Here is a 12570-nt window from a genome sequence, read left to right on the forward strand (position 1 = left end):
GTGGATGAGAACGATGTTAGAAAAAAGATCCAGGGTCTACGCACCGTCTATAAAAAAGAGCTCAACAAAGTGGAGAAGTCAAGGAAGCCTGGTGCCGGCACAGATGAGGTTTATGTGCCCTCGTTATGGTACTGTGACTTGCTTGGCTTCACCCGTGACCAGGAGCTGCCTCGGACAATGGTATCTTCGATGCAGCCGACCCTGGAACAAGACCGGGAGATCCCAACTGACACCCCTGTTGGAGATGTAAGTACCTTCTTTGCTTCCCTGTAAATAGCATTTAAACTTTGTATGTACATGCCATAATTGAATAGAAAATATTAACTAAGGTTTTACCTGCTTAATTCCGCAGTTTACAAAAGTTATCCCTTCCAGTTCAGATAAGTACACTCCTTTACTATTTTCGCCCCACTCAGTTTTCATACCGTTGAATGACATTTCATATCCTGTACTGCTAGTGCCTCCCCCACATTTGTTTCCAGTGCACGTTTACCCATGCTGGTCATGATATATCCAAGGCCAACACATTTCTGTGGTGTGGTGCTGGATGTTGTAAAATAATTTTTGGGTTTTGCTTTAATATTAATTTTCTGTTCCTGCAGCACCGTCAGCAAGATCTGTCGACCACAAGAAGTGACGACATCCCAGGTAGTGAACCTAGTATGGAGGAGGCTACTGAGGGGTCAAGTAAAGACCCTGCGCCCTCAACTGTACCTCGGCGACTAACAAATTCTCTTAAAAGAAAGGCCACCTTGTCGCCATCACCAGATCTCGTCTCTTTGGCAAAACAAATTTTAATGCAGCAGACCAACACCGGCATGGACAGCTTTGCAAACTTCGCTGCTGATAGACTTCGGAAGCTGGATGACAGACAGAGGATCCACGCCGAAAGGGTCATTTTTGAGACATTAAGTAAATAAGCAGCCGGTCATCTCGATGAAACGACGACCGTAAATAGTAGGATCAACCGTGATCCTTGTTCACTGCAGTCATGGACCCAAATGCCAGAGCCATTTCGTAGCACACCAGTGCGGCGGATTGGGCCTCCACAAAACCTGCCGCTTGGCCCCCCCCCCCACAGTATCCCATGTTTTCTCAGTCTTTCCTTTCACAACTATCTTCTCCGCGCAGGCAAGGATATGCAAATGCGGACAACCAATATGAAGATCTGTAGTGACGTTTTACTTTACTTTTAGGGTTTAAGTTTAATTGTTAAATTGTTAAGTAATTGTTAATTTAATAGTTAATTTAATTGTTAAAATATTTGTTTGTAATAAAAATGTTTTCTTGGCTTAAAACTTGCAGCCTGCTCTACTGAATTCAGCATATAGTTATTAGCAGGCCTACTAGGCGGGGTAATGGACTGGGTGCATCTATACAGATGCATAGATATAATGGGTGTGAGTGATGAAACGTTATTATTTTTTTTAACAAAGCTTACACAACAGCGGATATAAACTTTAAGGCTTTTTTATAACAACATCATAACAACATCAATAACAAAAAAATTAGTGGCTGCCGCGCCGCTGTTGGGCCACCACAAAACTTGCCAGCATCACTACATGCTGTTGGACTACTTCTGTTAGTGTCCGCTGTGCCACCATCATCCTCCTGTGTGAAGCCAGGAGGTCCTCTAATGTAGAGATTTCTATGGAGGGAATGGTAAAACTTAACAAGAATAATTCTGTACATGCATCTAATTAACAGGTACGTGTTTGTTATTTAACACTTACGGTTTTCGGTTTGCTCGGGTGATGACGAGCTGAGGGACCACCCAGATGCTCTGGCATCACCGGCTAGGGAAAGACACAACACTTCATAGTACACAACAGCCCTATCCTTTCCAAGTTGTATGGACCTTATTTTATGTGCAAGAATTACCGGAAGGCGAGCCTGCAGGTGACTCCTGCTGGGGCTCCGGGTTTGCAGGTGACGCCTGCTGGGGCTCCGGGTCTGCAGGTGCTGGAGAAAAAATACCTTATTACATACCTGAGGTACTGCACTGTAATTTCTGTTGTAACCAATGTGCCGCCATATACTGTGCTAACCTATGTTAACGCCACTCACCACGATGGGGCAGGCTCTGTGACCAGATGCTGACAATGCGGTCACTGGATTTGTACCGCAGATCCGCCAGCTTCTTTCTGATCTGCACCCCAAATCTTCGGGCTAGGCTCCGACTTATCCTCCGCAGCACAGCCTGCTTGTGGAGGACTGGATGTCCTGGGTGCTCATGACATTGGTAATCTCTGGCATCCACCTCTGCAACCAAGTAGCGCACCTCTGCGTCCCCCCCATGGTGTTGCCCGTCTCCTGGCCGCCATGTTGCCGCCTCTTCTGACAAGCTGTGCCGCATCAACTTCGTAAAACCCGCCCACAACGCATCAACGTCGTAAACCCCACCCACGACGCATCAACGTCGCCCACAGGGACACGCGGCTTATTAGAGGACGCTACTGCGTGCGCGAAGGAAGCACCCTGAATTCAGAGTATCTCCCGGTCAGACCGGTCACACGGGAAGACTGATGTGTTGCTGGTTTTATGTATGGATATATATCTATATTTTTAGATAGGTATGCATACTTGTATGTCTGTGAGTATGTATGTGTATATGTAGGTATGTGTATATGTGTGTAGATTTGTATGTATCTGAAAATGTATGTGTATATGGATGTATCTGTATACATATGAGTACACTTATGTACTGTATATACGGGCCCTTACTACTGAAAGAGTGAGAAACAAAGCTTTTGCAAAGTAAAACACACAGTTTATTAGGTAAATCAGTACAAAAATGAAAGTAGTGTATAAATGTGAGTAGTAGCCCACTATAAGTTCTGATGCTGCCAAGTAACAGCACCAGGACCGTTAAAATATTGGCAGTAGTTGTCTCGGCAGGTCTTCACATCGTGGATGTTTCTGCCGGGTCCCAATGGTTGAAGGCCTGCAATTGCGGAATCGTTTGCGCGCCATTCACCGAGTCCACGAAGCCAGGCGGACAGTACGCCAATGCATCGCGCCGGCGAAGGAAGGTGTGAAGCACGCAACAAGCCAAAACAACTGAGTCTATTTATTCAAGCTTCATGTTAATAGGCGTGTGGAAAACTCTGAAGCGATTGGCCATGATACCGAAGGCATTTTCTACAACCCGACGTGCCCTTGACAAGCGGTAATTGAATATTCTTTCCTCCGTCAGACTTTTTTTGGGGAACGGTTTGATAAGATTGGGATGAAGCGGTAAGGCCTCATCACCGACAAAAACAAAATTAAGTTTGCCTCTAGTCTCACAGTTGGGAGGCAAGTGAAGGTCACAGTTGTTCAAATGCTCTCCAAAGAGTGTGTGCTCTAAAACACCACCATCGAAAATCCTTCCGTTCATGCCAACATCTACATTTATAAATTCGTAATTGACGTTAACAAGGGCCATCAGGATGATGCTGAAATAGCCCTTATAATTAAAGAAATAGGATCCTCTGTTCGGTGGTTGAGTGATCCGGACATGTTTCCCGTCCAAAGCCCCACCACAGTTAGGGATCTGCCAAAGCTGCTCAAAATCGGAGGTAATCTTTTTCCATTCCTCATCCGTGTTGGGAAACTGCATGTAGCTACGTAGACTGTGGAAAATCGCATTACATGTCTCCGGAATTAGAAAGCTGAGCAGGGTCCTTGAAATGGCTGCAGAAAAATGCAAGTCTTGCAGTGGGCGTCCGGTGGCCAGGAATCGCAGCATGACTGCAAATCTTTCATCTGCCGGGATGGCAGCACGTATCGCTGTATCCTTCCGTTGAATGAGTGGAGTAATTCTTTCTAGTAAATGTATGAAGGATTCCTCTGACATCCGCAGATAGTTGCGTAAATCACGAGGATTCTTCTGAAGCTCTCTTACAAGTTGCATGTGGGACAAATTGGACCTCTTCTGCAGCCACTCTCTGGTCCACATGCGATGCTTTCGTTTGTAACGCCTCTCTAGCATTCATGCCTCATCTTGATGACGAGCTTCCTCAACCAGTAATGCAGCAAACACAACAGCACACTGCGCTTTGTTCATGATGGTGCAAACTGAAAAAAATAAAATTAAAAGATGAGAAAAGATTCAACAAAACAATAAAGCAATTATTAAAACTGTACATGCGAAAGGTCATGGAAAACTGCATTCCATTCCGTTAGCGCGCGTGCCAGAAAATGTGCTGTATGGGTGTGTGCACACGAGACCCCCCTAAAATGGCTGCCCATGCAAAAGCATATGTACACAGATAGAAGCCAAGCCCTCCCTCCCTCCAGAGCAATGATAGCAGATAATTGGTAGGTGTCCTATAAATGAAGTAAAAATGGAAACGCATTTGAGACCCCAAACGATACCTACCGTGCACAGAGTATAGGTGTCAGAAGAACTGTTGAAGAATAGATAAATCGATGTGGAGTCGCAGCCCGGAGAACTCTACTACGATCTGCAAACCAGCACGTGGTCAGGAACAAAGGACGGAAGCGCTACTATGTTGCCTTCTTTACGGCAAGGCCGCCCAATCAGAACGCAGTAGTGACCACCAATCGGAGCTGAGGTGGCACGGAAAAGGCAACGCAAATGCACGCCTATGTGTCTCAGTTCTGAGTCGCCAACTAGGTCGTTGGTAAGGTGTCAAACGCTCTGATGCATGCTACCCAGCGGGACCTCAACTATCAAATAATGGTCCAGGCCATTCTGACACGACCAGCGATCTCACAGCAGGGGCCTAGTCGCTGCTACGTGTCACATGTAGCGAGATCGCTGCTGAGGTCGCTGTTGAGTCACAAATATTGTGACTCAGCCAAAGTAAATTGGGAGTTTGCAGCCAGTACTTGGGTGGATGGAAATAAAAATTTACAATAAAGACATTTTATCATTAGACCCCTTTAAGAAATTATGCAAATATAAAGTCACTTGGAAATAGATATGTAGTAAATTAGTGCCTCCCAATTTACTTTGGCTATGTAATTTACCATGCAAATAGACAGCGTGTCTGAAACTCTTGACACATCAGGATGACAATCAGTGTCAGATATTAAAAGTAAAACACACCTGTAGTTTGTGTGCTAAATAATCATAATTTAAAAAAAAATCTAACTCCTATCAGGTTTTGAACTCTGACACTGTAGTTTCAGAGGCTGATGCCTTACCATTGTGCTATCCAGTCAAGTGATATTAGATGATAGCTTTTCTTGTCTTATGAGATCAACCATGAAAATACTCAGGGTGACTAAAAGTCATTCTGATTCTGATGTTTGAAGAAAGTCACACATCAGACTTACACATCAAAATCAAACATCATTTGAAAATCATATAACCAAATAGAACTTCTTAATTTCATAACTGAGTTAATAACTCAGTGATTACTGCACTGGCTTTGGGAAACAGAACTTTGGGTTCAAGTCCCATCAGCGAACAGTTACTTTTTTTTATTATTATTATTACAGTTGTAAAAGTCACTTTTCAGAATCACTTGTCAGAGTCACTTGTCAGAATCGTTCATCAAAATCACTCGTCAGAATCACTTGTCAGAATCGCTCATCAAAATCACTTGTCAAAATCACTCGTCAGAATCACTTATCAAAATCAGTTCTCAGACAGGGTATTTAGCCTCAAACTGACATCATTCTGATGTTTGATTTTGATATCTGATCATGTCCTAAAATGGACACTGTAGGGGTGGCAAGGGCTCATGGTGGGGATTAGAGCATACATGTGAAACTCCGGCCCGTGGACGAACTCTGGCCCTCAGGGTGGTCATATTTGGCCTCCGACAGTAGAACCACAATCCCTATGTGGGGCCCGTTATTCTGTATGGAGGACTATGTGGGGCCATTTTTCTGTATGGAGGACTATGTGGGGCCCATTATATTGTATGGAGGACTATGTGGGGGCCCATTATTCTGTATAGAGGACTATGTGGGGCCATTATACTGTATGAAGGACTATGTTGGGCTATTATTCTGTATGGAGGACTATGTGGGGCACATTATTCTGTATGGAGGACTATGTGGGGCCCATTATTCTGTATGGAGGACTATGTGGGGCCCATTTTTCTGTATGGAGGACTATGTGGGGCCATTATTCTGTATGAAGGGCTATGTGGGGCCATTATTCTGTATGGAGGGCTATGTGGGGCCATTATACTGTATGAAGGACTATGTTGGGCCATTATTCTGTATGGAGGACTATGTGGGGTGCATTATTCTGTATGGAGGACTATGTGGGGCCCATTATTCTGTATGGAGGACTATGTGGGGCCCATTATTCTGTATGGAGGACTATGTGGGGCCCATTATTCTGTATGGAGGATATTGGGGCCATTATTCTGTATGAAGGGCTATGTGGGGCCATTATTCTGTATGGAGGGCTATGTGGGGCCATTATACTGTATGAAGGACTATGTGGGGCCCATTATTCTGTATGGAGGACTATGTGGTGCCCATTATTCTGTATGGAGGACTATGTGGGGCCCATTATTCTGTATGGAGGACTATGTGGTGCCCATTATTCTGTATGGAGGACTATATGGGGCCCATTATTCTGTATGGAGGACTATGTGGGGCCCATTATTCTGTATGGAGGACTATGTGGGGCCCATTATTCTGTATGGAGGACTATGTGGGGCCCATTATTCTGTATGGAGGACTATGTGGGGCCCATTATTCTGTATGGAGGACTATGTGGGGCCCGTTATTCTGTATGGAGGACTATGTGGGGCCCATTATTCTGTATAGAGGATTATATGGGGCCCATTCTGTATGGAGGACTATATGGGGCCCATTATTCTGTATTGAGGACTATGTAGGGCCCATTATTCTGTATTGAGGACTATGTAGGGCCCATTATTCTGTATGGAGGACTATGTGGAGCCCATTATTCTGTATGGAGGACTATGGGGGCCCATTATTCTGTATGGAGGACTATGTGGGGCCCATTATTCTGTATGGAGGACTATGTGGGGCCCATTATTCTGTATGGAGGACTATGTGGGGCCCATTATTCTGTATGGAGGACTATGTGGGGCCCATTATTCTGTATGGAGGACTATGTGGGGCCCATTACTCTGTATGGATGACTATGTGGTGCCCATTATTCTGCATGGAGGAGTATGTGGGGCCCATTATTCTGTATGGAGGACTATGTGGGGCCCATTATTCTGTATGGAGGACTATGTGGGGCCCATTATTCTGCATGGAGGAGTATGTGGGGCCCATTATACTGTATACTGGTTGACCCGCGACTTTGTCCAAGTTTTTCATTCTGGTCCTCTGTGTATTTCAGTTCGACATCCCTGGATTAGAGAGAGACAGTGAGTGGCAGGAGCTCATGGTGGGGATTGGCGGGGAACAGTGGGTGGCAGGGGCTCTTGGTGGGGATTGGAGGGGGACAGTGGGTGACGGGCTCATGGTGGGGATTGGAGGGACATAGTGGGTGGCAGGGGCTCATGGTGGAGATTGGATGTGGACAATGGGTGGCAGGGGCTCATGGTGGGGATTGGAAGGGGACAGTGGGTGGCAGGGGCTCATGGTGGGGATTGGAAGGGGACCTTGGGTGGCAGGGGCTCATGGTGGGGATTGGAAGGTGACAGTGGGTGGCAGGGGCTCATGGTGGGGATTGGAGGGGACAGTGGGTGACAGGCTCATGGTGGGGATTGGAGGGGGTCAGTGGGTGGCTGGGGTTCATGGTGGGGATTGGAGGGAGACAGTGGGTGGCAGGGGCTCATGGTGGGGATTAGAGTGAGACTAAATGGCAATGGATGATGGTGCGGATTAGAAAGAGACAGTGGATGGCAAGGAATCTTTGTGGGAACTAGATGGACACAGTAGGTTCCATGGGTTGTTTTTAGGGACTAGAGGGAGACATCGGGTGGCAGGACCTTTTAGGATTAGAGGGAGACGCTAGGTGGCAAGGGATTTTTGTGGGGATTACAGGGAGACTAAGTGGCAAGAAATCTTGGTGGAGATTAGAGAAAGACAGTGGGTGGCAGGGAATCTTGGTAGGGATTAGAGGGAGACAATGGCAGAGGATTTTGGTAGGAATTAAAAAGAGACAGCGGATAGCAGAAGATTTTGAGTGGGACAGTGGCCAATGAAAAACTAAGAGCTATAGTCCTCCCTTGGCAATGCAAACTAGCCGTCCACTGTGTGCCCAATTAATAGGAAGTGAGTATTTTGATTATATCATCATTTGTATGCAGATTTACCAACTGCAAGCAGTATAAACTTGAATGCTTATTGGATGAACCAGATCAGGTGATGTGTATTTGTGTAATGAGGGAGGATGTGGCCTATGAATATCAACACCCTTTATCAAGGTGTCTAGAATTATTCGGCAGCTTGTTTTTCTCTGGCAAAATGATGCCAAAATAGAGATGTAACTGACTCTGAAAAGGCTAAAATTGTTATGGCTTACAGAAAGATGCAGTACTCTTTACGTTGCTAAGATATTGGGGCGTGCTCACAGAACCATCAACCGTTTTGTTGCAAATAGGCAACAGGGTCACATAAAAGTGTTGAGAAAAAAAGACACGTTAACGGCCAAAGATTTGAGAAGAATCAAACGTGAAGCGATCAGGAAGCCATTATCCTCCAGATCTGTAACCTCCATGGAGGCCCAGAAGTACAAAGGTGTTCAGTGCTCAGAGACATGGCCAGGGTAAGGGAGGCTAAAACCTGGCCACCACTGAACAAGACACATAAGATGAAATGTCAAGACTGGGTTAAGAAATATCTGAAGACAGATTTTTCAAAGGTTTTATGTAACTGATAATACTAGAGTGACTCTTGATGTACTGGATGGATGGGCCTGGGGCTGGATCAATAACGGGCATAGACTTCCATCTCAACTCAAACGCCAGCAATGTGGAGGTGGGTAACTGCTTTGGGCTTGTATTATTAAAGATGAGCTAGTTGGACCTTTTCGGATTGAAGTTGGACTCAAAATCAACTCCCAAACCTATTACCAGTTTTTAAAAGACACTTTCGTCAAGCAGTGGTACAGGACAAAGTCTGTATCTTTCAAGTAAACCATGATTTTTATGCAGGACAATGCTCCATCGCATGCATCAAACTATTCTACTGCTTGGCTGCCAGTAATGACCTTAACCTCTTAAAGGAGTTGTCCGGTTAAAAGTGATAAGTCCGCAGTCACTCTGTGTGACTGCAGACTTATGAATCCCCCCAACGCAGGCACTATGCGCTGCAGGGATTCGCAGAAATGAGACTCGGTAACGGAGGGTATGTATGTGTTAAACATACCTCCCGGCCTGTGGGCGCGGCCTCGCTCTCCAAACACTTGTATTGAGCGAGGCCACGCCTTATAGTCGGACACGCCCACTGCCCGTCCACATCACTAGACAGTGTGTGGCCTGGTTTCATAGAAGTGTGGCGCTGAATGGCCGGGGGTATGTATAACACACGCAAGTGCTTCTCACTAAATTAGAATATCATCAAAAAGTTAATTTATTTCAGTTCTTCAATACAAAAAGTGAAACTCATATATTATATAGAGTCATTACAAACAGAGTGATCTATTGCAAGTGGTTATTTATTTTAATGTTGATGATTATGACTTACAGCCAATGAAAACACAAAAGTCATTATCTCAGTAAATTAGAATAAATAACAAAAAACACCTGCAATTCTTCCTAAGCATTTAAAAAGGCCAGACAATCATGGGGAAGACTGCTGACTTGACAGATGTCCTGAAGGCAGTCATTGACACACTCCAAGCCACAAAAGGTCATTGCTAAAGAAGCTGGCTGTTCACAGAGTTCTGTATCCAAGCACATTTATGGAAAGTTGAGTGGAAGGAAAAAGTGTGGTAGAAAAAGGTGCACAAGCAATCGGATAACCGCAGCCTTGAAAGGATTGTTAAGAAAAGGTCATTCAAAAATTTGGGGGAGATACACAAGGAGTGGACTGCTGCTGCAGTCATTACTTCAAGAGCCACCACACACAGACTTATCCAGGACATGGGCTACAAGTGTCGCATTCCTTGGGTCAAGCCAATCATGACCAATAGACAACGCCAGAAGTGTCTTACCTGGGCCAAGGAGAAAAAGCCCTAGACTGTTGCTCAGTGGTCAAAGGTGTTGTTTTCAGATGAAAGTACATTTTGCATTCATTTGGAAATCAAGGTCCCAGAGTCTGGAGGAAGAGTGGAGAGGCCCACAATCCAAGCTGCTTGAGGTCTAGTGTGAAGTTTCCACAATCAGTGATGGTTTGGGGAGCCATGTCATCTGCTGGTGTAGGTCCACTGTGTTTTATCAAGACCAAAGTCAGCGCAGCCATCTACCAGGAAATTTTAGAGCACTTCATGCTTCCCTCTGCCGACAAGCTTTTTGGAGATGGAAATTTCATTCTCCAGCAGGACTTAGCACCTGTCCACACTGCAAAAAGTACCAATACCTGGTTTAAAAACAACAGTATCACTGTGCTTGATTGGCCAGCAAACTTGCCTTACCTTAACCCCATAGAGAATCTATGGGGTTTGGAAAGAGGAAGATGAGAGACATCAGACCCAACAATGCAGACGAGCTGAAGGCTGCTATCAAAGCAACCTGGGCTTCCATAACACCTCAGCAGTGCCACAGGCTGATCGCCTCCATGCCACGCCGCATTGATTGCCCCGACCAAGTATTGAGTGCATTTACTGAACATACATTTCAGTAGGACAACATTTCGGATTTTAAAAACATTTTTCAAGCTGTTGTTATAAAGTATTCTAATTTACTGAGATAATGACTTTTGTGTTTTCATTGGCTGTAAGCCATAATCATCAACATTACCAGAAATAAACACTTGAAATAGATCACTTTGTTTGTAATGACTCTATATAATATATGAGTTTCACTTTTTGTATTAAAGAACTGAAATAAATTAACTTTTTGATGATATTCTAATTTAGTAAGAAGCACTTGTATATACCCTCCGGTTCCGGGTCTCATACCGAGGAATCCCCGCAGAGCACAGTGCCTGCGCTGAGGAGATTAATAAGTCTGCAGTCGCACACAGTGACTGCAGACTTATCACTATTGACCAGACAACCCCTTTAAGGACTGAGCCCATTTATTCTTTAATTGCCGAGCCATGTTTAAAATCTGACCATTGTCACTTTGAGGTAATAACTCTGGAACTTTTCAACATATCCCAGTGATTCTGAGAATGTTTCTTTTTTTGTGACGCATTGTACTTCATGTTAGTGGTAAATTTTGGTCAATATGATTTGCGTTTATTTATGAAAATAAAAATGTAACAAAAAATTAAAAACTTTTGCAATTTTCAATCTTTTTTTATGCCATTAAATCGGATAGCTGTACCACACAAAATAGTTAATAAATAGCATCTACAAAATGTTCACTTTATATCTGCATCATTTTTTAAACCTATTTTTTTCTGTTATGAAGGGTTAAGTTTATCAACAATTTTTTCCAACAAAATTTCCAAACCAATTTTTTTAGGGACCACATCACATTTGAAGTGACTTTGAGGGACCTATGTGACAAAAAATACCCAGAAGTGACATCATTTTAAAAACTGCACCCCTCAAAGTGCTCAAAACCACATTCAAGAAGTTTATTAACTCTTTAGGTGTGTCACAGGAATTAAAACAATGTGGAAGGAAACAATTCACAGCACCTGAGAGAGTAGGATCCGCCACTATTACTGGACAGGAAGCCAAGAGCACAAAATAAAAAGGCAACTCCCACTTCCTCCTTCAATGTGGTTTCCTATTCTCTGGATGTAGGAGCCCTAACTAAGCACACAGCTGAAGCATGAATCATAGAACACCGTAGCGTGTTCTAAAGCAACCTCTAGTAAGAATGGCAGTGAGTAAAGATGCCCAGTTGGGTGCTGAAATGCTAACAGTCTGGGAGAATCTACATTTAATGATTCATTATCTACCTATGTTTGATGTCTGGCCTAGGGCCTTGTGTTTCAGTAGCTCTAGCCTGAGTGTGTTGGCTAAAGTTGCGGGATAGATTTGGCCCACAGGCCAGAGTTTGACATGTATGTTCTAGTGAAATTTGCAGCTTAAGCATTGCTAAGCTGAATAAAGCCAATATAAGTCCAGTTGATCCAGTCTAAGATCATAAGATGGACTGCTAAGCATTGACGCTGATAAACATCTACCGCTCAGTTTACCCTCCTTGGAGGTGCGGGATGGACATGGCTGTGCTAAACTGAATAAAACCACCGTAAGTCCAGTTAAGGCTCCTAACTGGAGTCTGAAAATGGCCTTCTGGACGCTAAGTGATTAAACTCTCAATACCCCAATCTACTCCCCTGGTATGGAATGGTAAGAGGAACTTGATTGTGCCAAGTCGAGTGGCACTATACCGATCTGGACTCGCCGGTATGAGGACTGGTAAACCACCATTTTCCCAAATCTATACTCCTGGTATGGGGTGGTAAGATGAACGTGTCAAGCCGGGCGGCACTATACCGGTCTGCCCTCCTAAGGGAGGTGCGAGTTAGGCTTGCCGGTGTATGGGGTTCTGATAAACCATCAATATCCCAGTCTATCCTAATAAATGGAGTTGCACGACACATGGTTATACC

The sequence above is a fragment of the Phyllobates terribilis genome, unplaced genomic scaffold (genome assembly GCF_046119375.1).
Source record: "Phyllobates terribilis strain yellow unplaced genomic scaffold, ASM4611937v1 Scaffold_3__8_contigs__length_932513732, whole genome shotgun sequence".
Classification (NCBI taxonomy): domain Eukaryota; kingdom Metazoa; phylum Chordata; class Amphibia; order Anura; family Dendrobatidae; genus Phyllobates; species Phyllobates terribilis.